The sequence below is a fragment of the Artibeus jamaicensis genome, unplaced genomic scaffold, assembly GCF_021234435.1.
Source record: "Artibeus jamaicensis isolate MK-2021 breed Jamaican fruit bat unplaced genomic scaffold, CSHL_Jam_final contig_327, whole genome shotgun sequence".
Taxonomy (NCBI): domain Eukaryota; kingdom Metazoa; phylum Chordata; class Mammalia; order Chiroptera; family Phyllostomidae; genus Artibeus; species Artibeus jamaicensis.
The window spans coordinates 2,191,613-2,205,154 of NW_026521772.1; the positions used below are offsets into that span (position 1 = coordinate 2,191,613).

General features: G+C 47.2%; 1 protein-coding gene across 1 annotated transcript in view; it reads right to left on the reverse strand.

Moving 5' to 3' along the window:
• ASTN1 (astrotactin 1) overlaps window positions 1-13,542 on the reverse strand; it is a 280,642-nt gene that overhangs the window by 255,585 nt on the left and 11,515 nt on the right. The window lies entirely within an intron of this gene.

Below are 13,542 nucleotides of genomic sequence, written 5' to 3' on the forward strand. Positions count from 1 at the left end.
TTGTCTGATATCTGCTAAAACCCTCAAAGAATAAGTCCATGAGAAAGAGTAAGTCTATGAAATGGATTTTTATGGCTTAAAATATTGACTTTTTTCCCTTAAGTTTTTAAAAATGGCTTCACGGGATGCTACCACAGAATGGAAAGAGGAAGTGCGGAGAACGGAGACAGGAGGGAGATGAGCCTGAGCCATAATAAGCATTCTAGGAGACAAGGTGTAAGCATTACTGTGGATAGGGGAGTGAGAAGCGCCTTGGGAATTCCCAGAGGCACAGCCAACGCCAACCGCAGTAGTCACTTATGAGAACGGCCTATGAAGCAGCGGGACACCGGGGAAGACATCACAGCACACAAATGAGGAAGAGGCTCCAGTGAAGGACAGCGCAGGTCTCCCCTCCCCTCCTCTCTCCTCTTGGCCTCCAATGCGGGGCCGTGTGCAGAAGGGCGTGGGGTGCGCTCGCGGCCACAGGACCCTGCTTTTGCTCTGTCGCCTGTGTCTCAGCAGTGAGGAACGCTAGTTAGAATCATACTCTGTGCACCTCCTCACATCAGTAGCCCTGGGCCAGCTTGACAGGCTCCAAGATTCACCAGTGAGCAAGGCTGGAGCCCGTCTCAAAGAGGTGCGCTTGCCACATAAAGATGGAACCTGTGTACCCTGGCGGCACCCCATCACCAGTCCCCAGCCATGTTCTGTCCATCCGGCCCCGCTCCCTGCACCCCGCCCCAGATTCACTCCCTAGAGGCAGAAGGCAACAAAGAAAGAGTTATGAGTGGTGGTGACTGTCAGCTCCCAAATGACAGAGACCTGAAGGAAATGACACTTGGACTATGGCAGAATGCGTGGAGGCCACTGCCCACTTGTTTCTAAAGAGAGAAATCCCAGGCTCAGCAACAGCATGTGGTCAGTCTGCAAAAGACCGTGCAACGAGGCTGGAATAGGGAGGCTTGAGCACTGGCCTGAACGCAGACATCTGGTCACCACACTCTGTCCCCAACAGCCCTCAAACTCCAGTCTCACTTCTGTCATTTAAGAAACACAGGCTACATGACCTTTCGAATACTTTCCAGTGTTAACATTCTAACGCCTGGTCACTCCCAGTGTGTCCATGGCCTAGCATCCCCTGTAACTTGTTAGAAATGGGGCATCTTGGTGGCCACCCCAGAAGTACTTTGAGACACGCTGCACTTTTAATATATTGAATATATTCCTGGTGATCTGTATGTACATTCAAGTTTGATGAGCATCGCCCTAGAAGATTTTGGCATAGGTTTATAGAGAATCATCAGTTCTCACTCGAGAATTATAAAATAAAGCAAAAATAAAAATGCCAGACTAAATGAACTCTCCTCTTAAAGAAAAGCATCTGTGTTGCCCATTAAGAGGGCCTGACTCTGTGCTAAGAACTGTCATCCAGTGAAATCCCAGCACCAGCAGGCACCCTAGGCCTCGGAAGTCACTGCTGCGGTTGTGGCTATTCGTCCGTGGAGTGTCCTGGTTTGAACATATCCCCACCGGATTACCTGGGGGTCTTGAGTCACATGGCATTTGGTTAAGTGTCCCAACAGAACAGTGTTGAGACATTTCCAAGTATTACAAGAGGTATCACCCCATGGCCCTAGGCACGTCTCCCCTCCTGGGGAGCTGTGATGTGACTAAATGCACCAGGTGGCTGGGCACACCTTACCCAGGTTCAGCCACACCTCTCTCTCTCTCATTTGGTGGCCCCATGCTGCATGCAATTCATGTGGAAATGGGCATATTTGGTTTCTGCAGTTGAAGAACTAAAATCATTATACGAGGGTGTCTTCGCGTCGGCACGGTGGACATGTTGGCCCCGTCATTCTCTGCCCCAGGGCTGCCCTGCACACTGGAGGAGGTCAGGCAGCACTCCTGGCCTGTACCCACTGGATGTCTAGAGCAGTCGCACTCAGTGTGGCAACCAGGACGTCTCCGAGGGTGCCACGTGTTCCTGGTGGGGAGGGGCAATGGACTCACCCGGGGTTGAGACCCACAGGGTTAGACAACAGGAGTGCGAACAATCAGGAAAGCCCAAGGAAGACGTCTCTGCCTGTGTGATTCAAAAGAGCCACAACACAAATGCTGTGCAATCGTATCAATGGGTGAAATAAACACGTAGGTATTAATGACACATGCATGCCCGAGGCCAGTGAAGAGACAAGGACCCATCAAGAGGGGGAAGTACATGACTCAGAAACAAGACACCAAGGGGAACAGAGCACCTCTAATTCTGGCAGCACCTCCTACTGGAAAGCAAAGGCGCTCATCTTAGCCTGTTTCTCAGCCACGGACATTAACTAAGATGGAAATAACTAAGAGACAAAGAAAAGGGTTCAAGGGTGTCAGACAAGAAGGGCTGGGACAGTATGAAACCATCACTTTCAAGTGTGAATTCTCCGAGGCAGGTCCACTGTGCATAGATTCATAAAATCGACAGCTGGAGTGGGAGTTAGCTCCACCCACTCCAATGCCATCATTCTACACATAACCCAGACAGGTGAATGCACTTGTCCAAGGTCGAAGTTACCCAGAGGCAGAGCTGGGACACAAACCTGCAAGGCCTGTGAAGGCTCAGGCTCGTGTCAACTGCCCTTGGTTACCCAGCACCCAGAGATGGGTCCCCAGAGTGCTGAGGACCAGTGACGATCCAGGAACCTGGATCTCCTGCACCACAACCTAATTCTCCTTCTGCCGCGCCACTCTGCTGTGGTGATTGATGAGGATTTTTAGAGTGTGGAAAGTCTGCTAATGAAATGCTAACTAAAACAGCATCCACTATATTGGAAAACATAAAATGTGAATCTATGGGTCTTAGAATAGAAAATGATAAGGATAGAGTTTAGAATAAGGTTAAGATACTTCACTCCAGGGAGGAAGGAGGTGCTTTCCCAGGTACCAGCGGCAGGAAACAGAACCCTCTACAGGCTGGAGGGGGCCTGTCATACAGCAGTCTGCTCTCTAGCCAGCCACCACCAGCCACCAGACCGAGAGCCAGAACCCAGCCCCTGTCAACTCTCCCCAGGAGAGGATGGAGCAGAGCCATCAAGGAAGAAGAGAGATGCGCTACTTGAGGCAACAACGTAGCCTATCCCATGTTCAAGGTCAACCCTTAGGGCTGGCAGATTGAGACTGGAGAATTTCCCTGCTCCAGAATTTCCCTGCTTGCTGATGTTGGAGATCAGTCATCGTGGAACAAAAAGTCTTAAAATAAAACTGTCAGTTGAGGTAACGTGCGGACTGAATTCACATGCAATTCCAATCAGTTCATCGATGGGCATTAACTACCTCAGGTCCTTCCCAGTTTTTGGTAGTGGGGCCAAGGGGGAGTCACTAAGAAATCTCCACGGGCTGGCAAGGGACCAGAGGAGGGGAAGCACAGAAAGAAGAGGCTGTGGGTTTAGATATATTTAGAGCCCTGGGTCATTTTGCTGAGCCAACATGGCTCCCTCTTCAACTGGACTGGGACAAACGGCAGTGTCCCGAGGTGGTTTTGTCATGCTAATGTGCTCGGGCAGCTACGCTTCACAAGATTTAGAGGAGGTTTTTGTGAGTTTGTTTGCACCAAGTTGAGCTTCCTTAGAAAGCTTTCATTAATCAGGACACCACTGAACAGAAGGGGCACTTGGGAGGCACCTGATCAAAGGCAGAGGCAAAGGTGCAGCCTGGGTGGAGTCCAAGTGCAGAGCAAGGACAGCCATCCTTCTGGTGCCAGCCACTGTGCCAGCTTCCCCACAAAAGTGGTTTCCTGCCCTCATAGGAGCAAAGTATTATCTCTGCTATGCAGATGAGGCAGCCGATGTTTAGGGGCTTTGAGTAAAACTTGGCTGTGGTCATTGAATGAATAAGTGGTGGATTCTCTGACACCAAAGTTTATGCTCTTTCCACTTCACCACGCAGAAAAGCTGGGAAGAAAAGGACACTCCATTGAAAACCTTTCCGGGGGTTGAGTTATCAACGGAGCTCAGGATTTAACGGACTTCAGCAGGCGAGGGCTCCTGCGTTTATTCTGTGACTATTTATTGAGCATCTGCCAAGGGCAGAGCATTGTTCTGGGCACTAACAAAGAGAAGGGCTCTAACGGAAGACACAGAAAAATAGTACCTACCTCCTATGCATGAGCTTTCCATCTAGCTGGGAGGAAAAATAAACACAGAGCAAAGAGTTAAGTAATATAAAATAATGTGAGATAACAAGAATGGTGGGACTTAGGAGATGAGGAACAGCAAAGTGAAATAGTACAATTAATGGGAGGCCTTCATCAAAGAGAGGGAGGGACTCATGCTGATCCTTCCAGAAGGACTGGTATTTCAGGGAGTAGAGAAGGAGAACATTCTAGAAGGAAAAAACATGCTTCGAACCAACTCAAGACCAACACACCTGTCCTGACAGAAGCTTCAGATCTCCAAGCAAGGACACTCTGGATGCAGCAAGTAGGACAGCCCTGTGGATACTGTGGAAATAACCAGGATTCCTGAATGTCATGAAGTCCATTAGAAATAAAGGGGAAACCTTGTGTTGAGGATTTACTGCCTAATAATTATTCTTTTAAGTTTACAAGTAGAAGACCCAAAGTGGACAGAAATGTAGTTGACTATCTACAGAGAGCAGCAAGAAGGTGCGACACAGCTGGGAAGATGTCCCCTCCTCTTCCTTGTCTGCCTTCCAGGGGCCCTGCTGAGAAAACGCCCCCAACCGAGAAAGTCAGGCATCCTCGGTCTTGGCCGTCTAAACATCCCGCACACTTTCACGGCCGTATTGGAGGTTATTATGACTTTGGGAAAGTTTTCTCATAGATAGCTGAGAGATGTTTGCACTCGGAATAGAAAGAAGACAATATACTTGTAAATAAGCCACATCTCACTAACCACCAAATGAGCAAGAGCATCCCCAAAACACCACCATTTTGAGCTTAAAAGGTGCACCCCCCTCCCCCCATACGTGGCCCCAGTCAAGGAGAATCTTGAGAAATAAACATGTGTCTTCATAGCCAACTACAAGCATGTGACTGAATGAATGATGGATTCTGTCATCGTGGCGATAGGACAGGCAGCTGTGATTAATAAGAAATATGCATCTGGTTCCTGATACAGGTCCCTGGCTCCTAAACCCTCTTATTTTCCTGAGAGGTGAGATGTCTCCTACACACAGCTCCTGAATCCCTTGGAACGTCCTGGGTGATGGATCGTCCTGTGTTCTGATGAGATGGCTCTTGGTGGGCTCCCTAAGAGGACAAGACAGTAGGAAGACCAAGCCATGATTCGGTGCTTGGAACTCTCAGCCCTACCCACCATCCTCCAGGGAAGGGACAGGATCTGGAGATTGAATTAATAATCAATTATGCTTCCATGATGAAGCCTCCATAAAAATCCCTAAGGCATGAGGTTTGCAGAGGTTCTGGGGCGGTGGATGCACCCACGAGCCAAGAGAGTGGCCCACCACAAGTCCAAGGACACAGAGCTTGGGGACCCTTCCACGCCTCATCGTCTGCACCTCTTCACCTGGATGTTCATCTGGTTCCTTTATCATACCCTTCATAGTAAACAGGTAAGTGTAAATAACTGTTGCCCTGAATTCTGTAAGCCTTTATAAAAGCAATTATTAAAAATGATGACAGGGCTGTGGTCAGAAGTACAGGTGATAACGCAGAACTTGCGACTGGCATCTGAAGAGGGGGCAGTCCTGGGAACGAAGCCCTTTACCAGAGGGGTCTGGGCTAATTCCAGGCAGTCAGGACATCCGATCGATATCTAGCGAGTTAGAAAACTGGGCCACGTGGGGAAAAAACCCACACGTTGGGTGTCAGAAGAATTGTGAGTCGCGCAAAAGAAATGGTGTTTTTCTTTCAGTGTCGGATGCGGTGAAAACGTGTTTCTGAGCAGAATGAGAGTTGCGCTGGCCCAAAACAGATCTGTCAAGAATCCACCAGAGCTGAGCAGACATTATAAGCCTTTTAACCACCTTTCCCTTTAAGAGAATGGTTCCTTACAGTCCCGAGTCATGTGAGCGTTATCTCACCAAAGCATCCTCCAAATTTAGCACTAGGCCTCCTAGTACAGACTAGATACCTCGTAAGTGTTTCATGGATGGACCCAGTGAATGAAAGAATCTCCTAAGCACCCTTTCATGGGAAACAAGGCTAACCTCCTTCGCCCAGAAAGGTCAGCTCACACATGAAGCACATTTTGAGAAGAGCGTGCCCGCTATTCTCCCATGCAAAGTGTATTCTCCCATGTAAAGTGTGGGTCCCTCATCCACGTGTGGATTCACTGGGTATCCATGTGTATATCAGCTACCCAGGGTTCCTAACCATTCTTTACTACCTATTCCTTGCCAGAGTTCTCTCATCTGAGCTAGGACTGTTCCCTCTACTGAGCAGATAGTACAACAGAGAAATAGAGACACATTGCCCTGGCTGGTGTGGCTCAGTGGACTGAGTGCCAGCCTGTGAACCAAAGGGTTGCCAGTTCGATGCCCAGTCAGAGCACATGCCTGGGTTGCAGACCAGGTCCCCAGTAGAGGGAGCTCAAGAGGCAACCACACATTGATGTTTCTCTCTCCCTCTCTTTCTCCTTCCCTTCCCCTCTCTCTAAAGATAAATAACATCTTTTAAAAAAAAGATGACATGTGAGAGAAACAGAGACATGTGGCACTATGCCCAGGTGCACGCTAAGGTAAGAAGTAGTGATACGTGTAAAAGGTCTAAGACTTCCCAGGGCTCCGGTCAAGAGCACAGGCTTTGCTGTCAGGTAGTTGGAGGGATGAGTTTCACTCACCCCTTTTCTCACAGTGCGATCCTGGGGAAACTACCCTTATGAAGCGTCAGTCCCTTTTAGTAGAACAGCACTTACTTCACAGGACAGCTGTGCTGTGTGACATCAGGAGGTAGAGTCCTCAGCACGGACCCGCACAGAGAGTGCGGGGGTGGTGGGGAGGTTGCTCTCCCCGGATCCCTGCTTCCACAGGTAACAAGCCTCCTGTCGGTTAGCACTGCCGGGCTCTGCCCTTGAACTCCTTGTGGGAGGAGGGGAAACCCAGCTGAGTGGCCAGTGTGGGAAAAAGACCCGAGCTGGCAGGGCCCCCACTCTTCTGACCCCTCACCCCGTGTTTTGGGCGTCTCCAGGCCTGACGGAAGTGCACCCACTGCTCTGACCTCTGAACTCTGCATGGGCCCAGAGTCAGGTCGACCTCCCAGGAAGCCTGATGTTTGGGCAAAAAGAATGTTAGGCGAGCCCTTTGCCCATATCTAAGCCATGCCTCCCAGCCTGTTTTTTTTTTCAGTAGTAAAGGTAATGTTTGCACTTCAGACTATCTCCTGTCTCTGCCTGTGGATTGCTTTTGAACTTGGGTAAGGAAGAGGGGTGACATTCACTGGGCCCATTCAACCCCAACTATGAGTGTGTCACCAATGGCAGCTGGGGGCTAAACCGAAGCCCGGCTGTGTGCTCCACTTGACTGAATGAGGTCACCCAGCAGGTTAGCTGGTATCATTGTCATCACAGGGCACGGGGCGGGGTGGGGGGTGGGTAGTGCCTTCCCCCACCAAGTTAGTCCGAACGACTGAGACAATTCACTAGATCGCCTGCATGCATCCAGGGGACGGTACCAGTGTCCACCAGTAAAACAAAGCCACAGGGCACTGTCACACCACCGTGCCGTGATCCCTGGCTCTAATGGTTGCATAGGCAGCAGCTCCCTTGGCTCATGTGTATTCTGTAGTTATTCTTTCTGAGGCAATAAAACTCATAGTTAACACATAACCAGCAAATTTACAAATTCTCAGCAAGGTGGTTGGCATATGGCTCGGTGGTCAATCGCTGCCGCATGGTTTTAAATCATGCTCATACTGCCACTGGTGACTACATGATAGGCCAACCCATGAAAAGAAATAAGAGAATTTTAAAAATTGATGAACAAATTACAGCCAGTGCAGAACCAGAAGACTGAACTCGCTCCCCTTCATGTGCTTGACATTTAGAAATAAGACTCCTTCTCTCTCATTCGAGAGCACCCTGGACTTGGTACTACTTTGGAATACCAGTTGATGTGGAATGATCTGGAAGGGCAGGCAGTATGAAATATTAAAATACAGAAGGAAAATACAGAAGACAGGTGACAACTACCAACCAAATATGCATCCCTATCACCCTCCATATCCAGGATTTTACATAAAAAACAGGGGAAAGCAAGAGCACCTCGTAGTCACAGGGAGTGAGTCTACTTTCCTCAAGAAAGGCTTTGGTTTAAAAAAAAAAATCAAAAAGCATACCATGCAACAAAAAACACTTTTGCTCTATCTGGAGGCCATTACTTAATCTAGCAAATTCCTGACTTCTACAAGGAAAATGAAATCGGGGGAACCTTAATTTCAGCTCTACGTCTCAAGCTTTCACCCACTGACAAGGAGGACATGCGTGGAAAACCAGGATTTTTTTGAGCCAGGACAAAGGAGGGAGGAAATATAAAAAGGAAGGTTGAGTTTCATGAGTCACGAAATTATTCAAAGTGATTCTGACTCCTGAGAAAGGAGGGCAGGCTGCACTTCGCCAGACAGATGGGGTCAGCACACCCCCTTGCAAATTAAACACAAGTCCTCCTGGCCAGCTGTGCGCCCCTCATGCCCATCTATGCTCCTCAAGTAGCCGCCCTGCTCCAGAGTTCTTAATCTTCGCCTCCGCACAGAACCGGGGAGGATGTCAAAGTGCCCGGCCGGAGAGATTTCCACAGTGGCCTGGAGACAAAGCAGTTTGGCGATGTTTACTGGGGAAAGCCTGTTAACTGGGTAATTTACATTTCCCCGGAAAAAACCTCCCTCTAGTACCAGCACTTCCAAGTGCTTGCCGAAGTTCTGTCTTAGGAAGAATATTAATGCCCATCACCACCACCATAATCATCCGTCTGCATTTTAACAACAGGGCTACACGGGGAAGTCCCCTTTGCTATGTTCCAGGGCGGGACGCCAGTCACTCCAGGCCTGACCTTTGTCACCTACTGGGTGGAGAATGCAAGTCACTGGGGAGTGGCCCTCAGAAGCAGCAAAGCCACCCTGGGAAGTCGGCACCCAGGGAGTGGCTGCTGATGTAATAAGATGAAGGAAGCAAATTCTTAACGTTTCCAAATCAAACATTTACTTAAGATCCCCAAATAGCACTCATTCAAATAATAACTTCATAATTTAATTTGGCTGTGTCCAATACCACCTAAAGTTGTAGTTGCTTTCACACTTTTTAAATTAAAATGTATTTTACATCAACTGTTGCTTCACCTAAATCTTAGTGAAAAAAAATCAATAAAATTATGAGTTTGATATGGCTATTATTTTTCTAAGCCACATATTTGCTACTATTTGTTTAAATACTATATTTATAAAGTGTAGCCCAAGTACCACCTAAAAATATTCTCCCACCAATGCCTATTTCTTAGTTCTGACCATTCATTACATTTAGGCAAGAAGTTCATTAGGAGAAGCTGGGCAAAGGGCACAGGGGCATCCCTGCATTATTTTAGCAATTCTTCTGTAAGCCTAACATTATTTCAGAATAATAAGCTATCATTTATTGGGCAAGGCTGACATTAAACAAAGGACTCACAGGTAAAAGAAATATCAACTTTCTTTGCCTTTAGGTTTTACTAGAACCTTATCAAATCCCTGTGGAAATTATGATTAAAACATATTTGCACAGCCTGTAACTTGCAGCTGATGAGCTCATGAGAAATCCCAAAATGTGCTCTCTACACCAGATTACTGGACTAAATATGAATAATGCGTAAGGCTGAGACCAGAAAGAATCAGGAGTTGATAGTAGAGCCCAGTGGTTTGGTGCTATCTGTGAGCTGGCTTAACCCACTGAGGAACGGCCCCAATGGCTGAGGGGCAATCTGCTCCAATTTGGAGGCGTCAAAGTTTCCAGATGCTTAGAAAAGTTATTAGTTCCATCCTCATCCCCTACAAGGCACGTGTACAGAATATAATGGGATTCCAGCTCCTTCCCACAAACACACTTTAGGGAAGAATTCCTCAGTAGATAAGCCACAGAGAACTGGCGTGCTGCAAATGAGCCAACCGGTGGGATCCGGTAGAAGTCACAGTCCCTAAACCCTTCACCTCCAGCCAGAGAAGACATGGAATTTACTCCAGGGAGACAGAGAGATCCGCCATGAACGAGTGCCTTAAATCCTCAAATCTGAGTCAGCAAGTGTCCAGTCTCCAGGACTGCAGAGTCTGGGACTGAGGTTTGAGAAACCCAGACTATTCTCTAGCTTCCTTTATCCTGTAACCTAAGAAAAAATAACTTTCAGCTCCATTCCTCCAGTGGTAAATGCAGATGAAAATGCCTTGGATTTAGACTCTGTCTAAAGCAGCTCAAGCCCTTCCAGGTGGCTAAGAACAATGACCACCCCCTCGTCTTTAATCTTAAGACCCCTGAGGAATAAGCCAAAGTTGCTTTAAATGCCATAGCGTTTCGGTCAGTGTCCCCTGTGACTTCTAAGAAATGATGACAGTGTTCCTTTCAGGCTTAACAGTATATCCAAAATCCTGAAGAAAGTGGCTAAAAAAAGCACCTTTAAAAGTACCTTTAGGCACCATGTTTTGGAGACTGTTTTTTTACTATTCTTCAATTACAATCATTTCCACTTGTCCCCCATTACTCTCCCCTGCCCTACCCACCCCCCATCTCCCACATTCAATCCTCCCCCTCATTATCCATGAACATGGGTCGTTCATACATGTTCCTTGACCTGTTCCTCCCCTCTCCCCTCTGGTCACTGTCAGTTTGTTCTTTATTTCCATGTGTCTGGTTCCAATCAATCACATTTCTTGCCTGACTTCTAGACATTCCCCACATGGGTGAAGAGGCGGGGACTAAACACTGCACTTATAATTGATAAAAGTTATCATGTAGCTTGCGTGAGAGTGTGTGGGTGTTTGTGTATGTGTATAAAGCCCTGTCTTCTGAACTCAGTTAACAGTAACAGAGCTGGAGTGGGAGGAGGAGACCAGGAACATTCATTCATTCATCCATTCTGTTTTTTTCTTGTTTATTCATCAAGTACTGACTACCAGATATGTACCAGCATGAGGCTCATTGGCTAGAACAGTGATTTTCACCCGGTGAACCACAAGGATTTTAAAAATATGCAACACCTACCCTGGCTGGTATAGCTCAGTGGATTGAGCGCCAGTCTACAAACCAAAGGGTCACCAGTTCAATTCCCAGTCAGGGCACGTGCCTGGGTTGCAGGCCAGGTGCCCAGCAAGGGGCACGTCAGAGGCAAACACACTGATGTTTCTCTCCCTCTTTCCCCCTCCCTTCCCCTCTGTCTAAAAATAACTAAATAAAATATTTTTAAAAAACCCAAACATGCAACACCTAACTATTTAGTCAGAGGCACTGGCCATTCTTCCCTTAGATTGTCAAATTTTTTAAAAAATGACAACAGCCAACACAACAATAGCTGCCCAGTGTGAATGAACCAAAATTACACCTACGTTTGTCAGATCGGCAGAAAATACAGGTTTTGCTGAGCCACAGAAGTCTGGTAATTCGTTTGTGTGTGCCTGAGATGAGAAAGGCTGAAAATCTCTGGGCCAGGAAAAAGCAGGAATACCAACTAACGTCACTGCTGGGAGTGTTGTAACAAAAGTATAAACCAAGGACACCAACGTTCATGAGACAGACAGTTCATTCCCTCTGGAATATAGGGTCGGGCCCCAGCTGAGGTGCCACGCATCCTGGGTCAGGGGTTCTCAAACTTTGTGGTCTCGGCAACCCACTGTCTTCTGAAAAATTACTGAAAAAAGTACAGTAGCTTTGGTTCCTGTGGGCTGTATCTGTCAGTGTTTACCACATTCAAAGCCAGAACTGAAAAATGGTTTAAGTATTCCTTAATTTATTTGAAACCTGTAAGAAACCCTCTATATGTTCATAGGAACCATATAGCTTATGAAAAGAAACAATATTTTTATGATTAAAAATAATGCAAGGAGTTAACTTGTCTTCTTTTTATTGCAGCTCTTAAATGTCCAGCTAAGAAATGACAGGGGGCTTCTCACCTCTGCCACTGCACTGAACACAGAGTGGGGGCATGTGACCGTGGACGAAGTACATGAAGAAAATCCTGCCTCTCCCCCAGAGCTGAAGCGACGAGAGAGAGAAGAGAATTTTAACAGAGAGAGAGGAGAATTTTAAAAGCCATCTCATAAAAGCGTGGCTCATCTTTGATACTACACCAAAACTCAGCAAGCGTTACTTTCTTAAAAGTGAGCAGCAATGTGGCGACAGAAACGACCCACTGAACATTCTGCACACTCTTCATGATCCGTCTGAAATGTGAACGTGTTTTTTTTTTTTTTTTTTTTACCGAAGCACGACTTTGAAACAGCACGCACCCTCTTGAAAATAGCTCACGGGCTTACACAGATGTTCCAAATGGCGGCACATTTCACTATGCAATGGCAACAACTCTCCCTCCTTAAGAGCCTTGCTGGTCTCACAAGAAACATCTATAAGCATTGGGAAGCTATCAAGCTCGCTGTGGCATTTACAAGTTTGAAATAATACTCCATTTTTTTTCCTCTCGAAAGCTCAGAGTTTATCATCGGCTACAAACACCGTCAACTGTTTTCCAAGCTCGCGATGTTCATTTTCAAAAACCCGTTGGCCAAATACCCAGGTCTGAATAAATATACAGCGTGGGGCAAAAGTAGATTTACAGTTATTCACATGGAAAATAACAATAATTCAATAATAATACAAGAAGGAACTCTGTGTTTCCTGTAGTCACAACTGTGAACCTGCTTCTGCCCCACTCCGTAGTTTACTTGTTCTTTCAAGTTGTTATTTCAAGCAAGAACTGTGGTATAAGACAAAAGCAGAGAGTTTGACCCCTAACTTAAACAATCACACTTAAGCTTACAGCACAAACACTGCCTGTGCACCCCCCACTTTGTCACTTGAGGACTAAAAAGACAAGCACTCAATACTTTATAGACTAATAATCTGTAGTAGTTCATTAGGACATGCCTAAGTAAAGCTGGACTAAAAACAATAAGTAACTATGAAGATAAGTAATGGCATAATATTATGAGAAAGAGAGTTTTCACCTCAAAGAGCTTCTAGAAATGGTCTCATGGAGCCGCAGGAAGATCTGGGGAACGCTTGAGACCCGCTGGGCGAGACCTGAAGACTGCTCAGGTGTGAGCCCGGGGAGCTCAGTGGAGCCAAGCTCCGCGTGCGTCCACGAGGTGCGTCCACGAGGTGCGTCCACGAGGTGCGTCCACGAGGTGCGTCCTCCGTGCCGCACGAGCACCGTGCTGGGAGCTGAGGGTACTGGGACGACTAAGGAATTGCCTGCTTCTAAGGAGCCTTTTCATCTCCTGCCACAGGCAGGTGGTGAAGCAGCTCGTTTTTACATTACAGAGTATTACCCAGGGGTGTGCATGGGCCGCTGTGAGAACACAAAAGAAGGGCCAAGGAGCCTCAGAAGGAGAGGCTGTACCAAAACATTTGGCATATGGAAGAATGA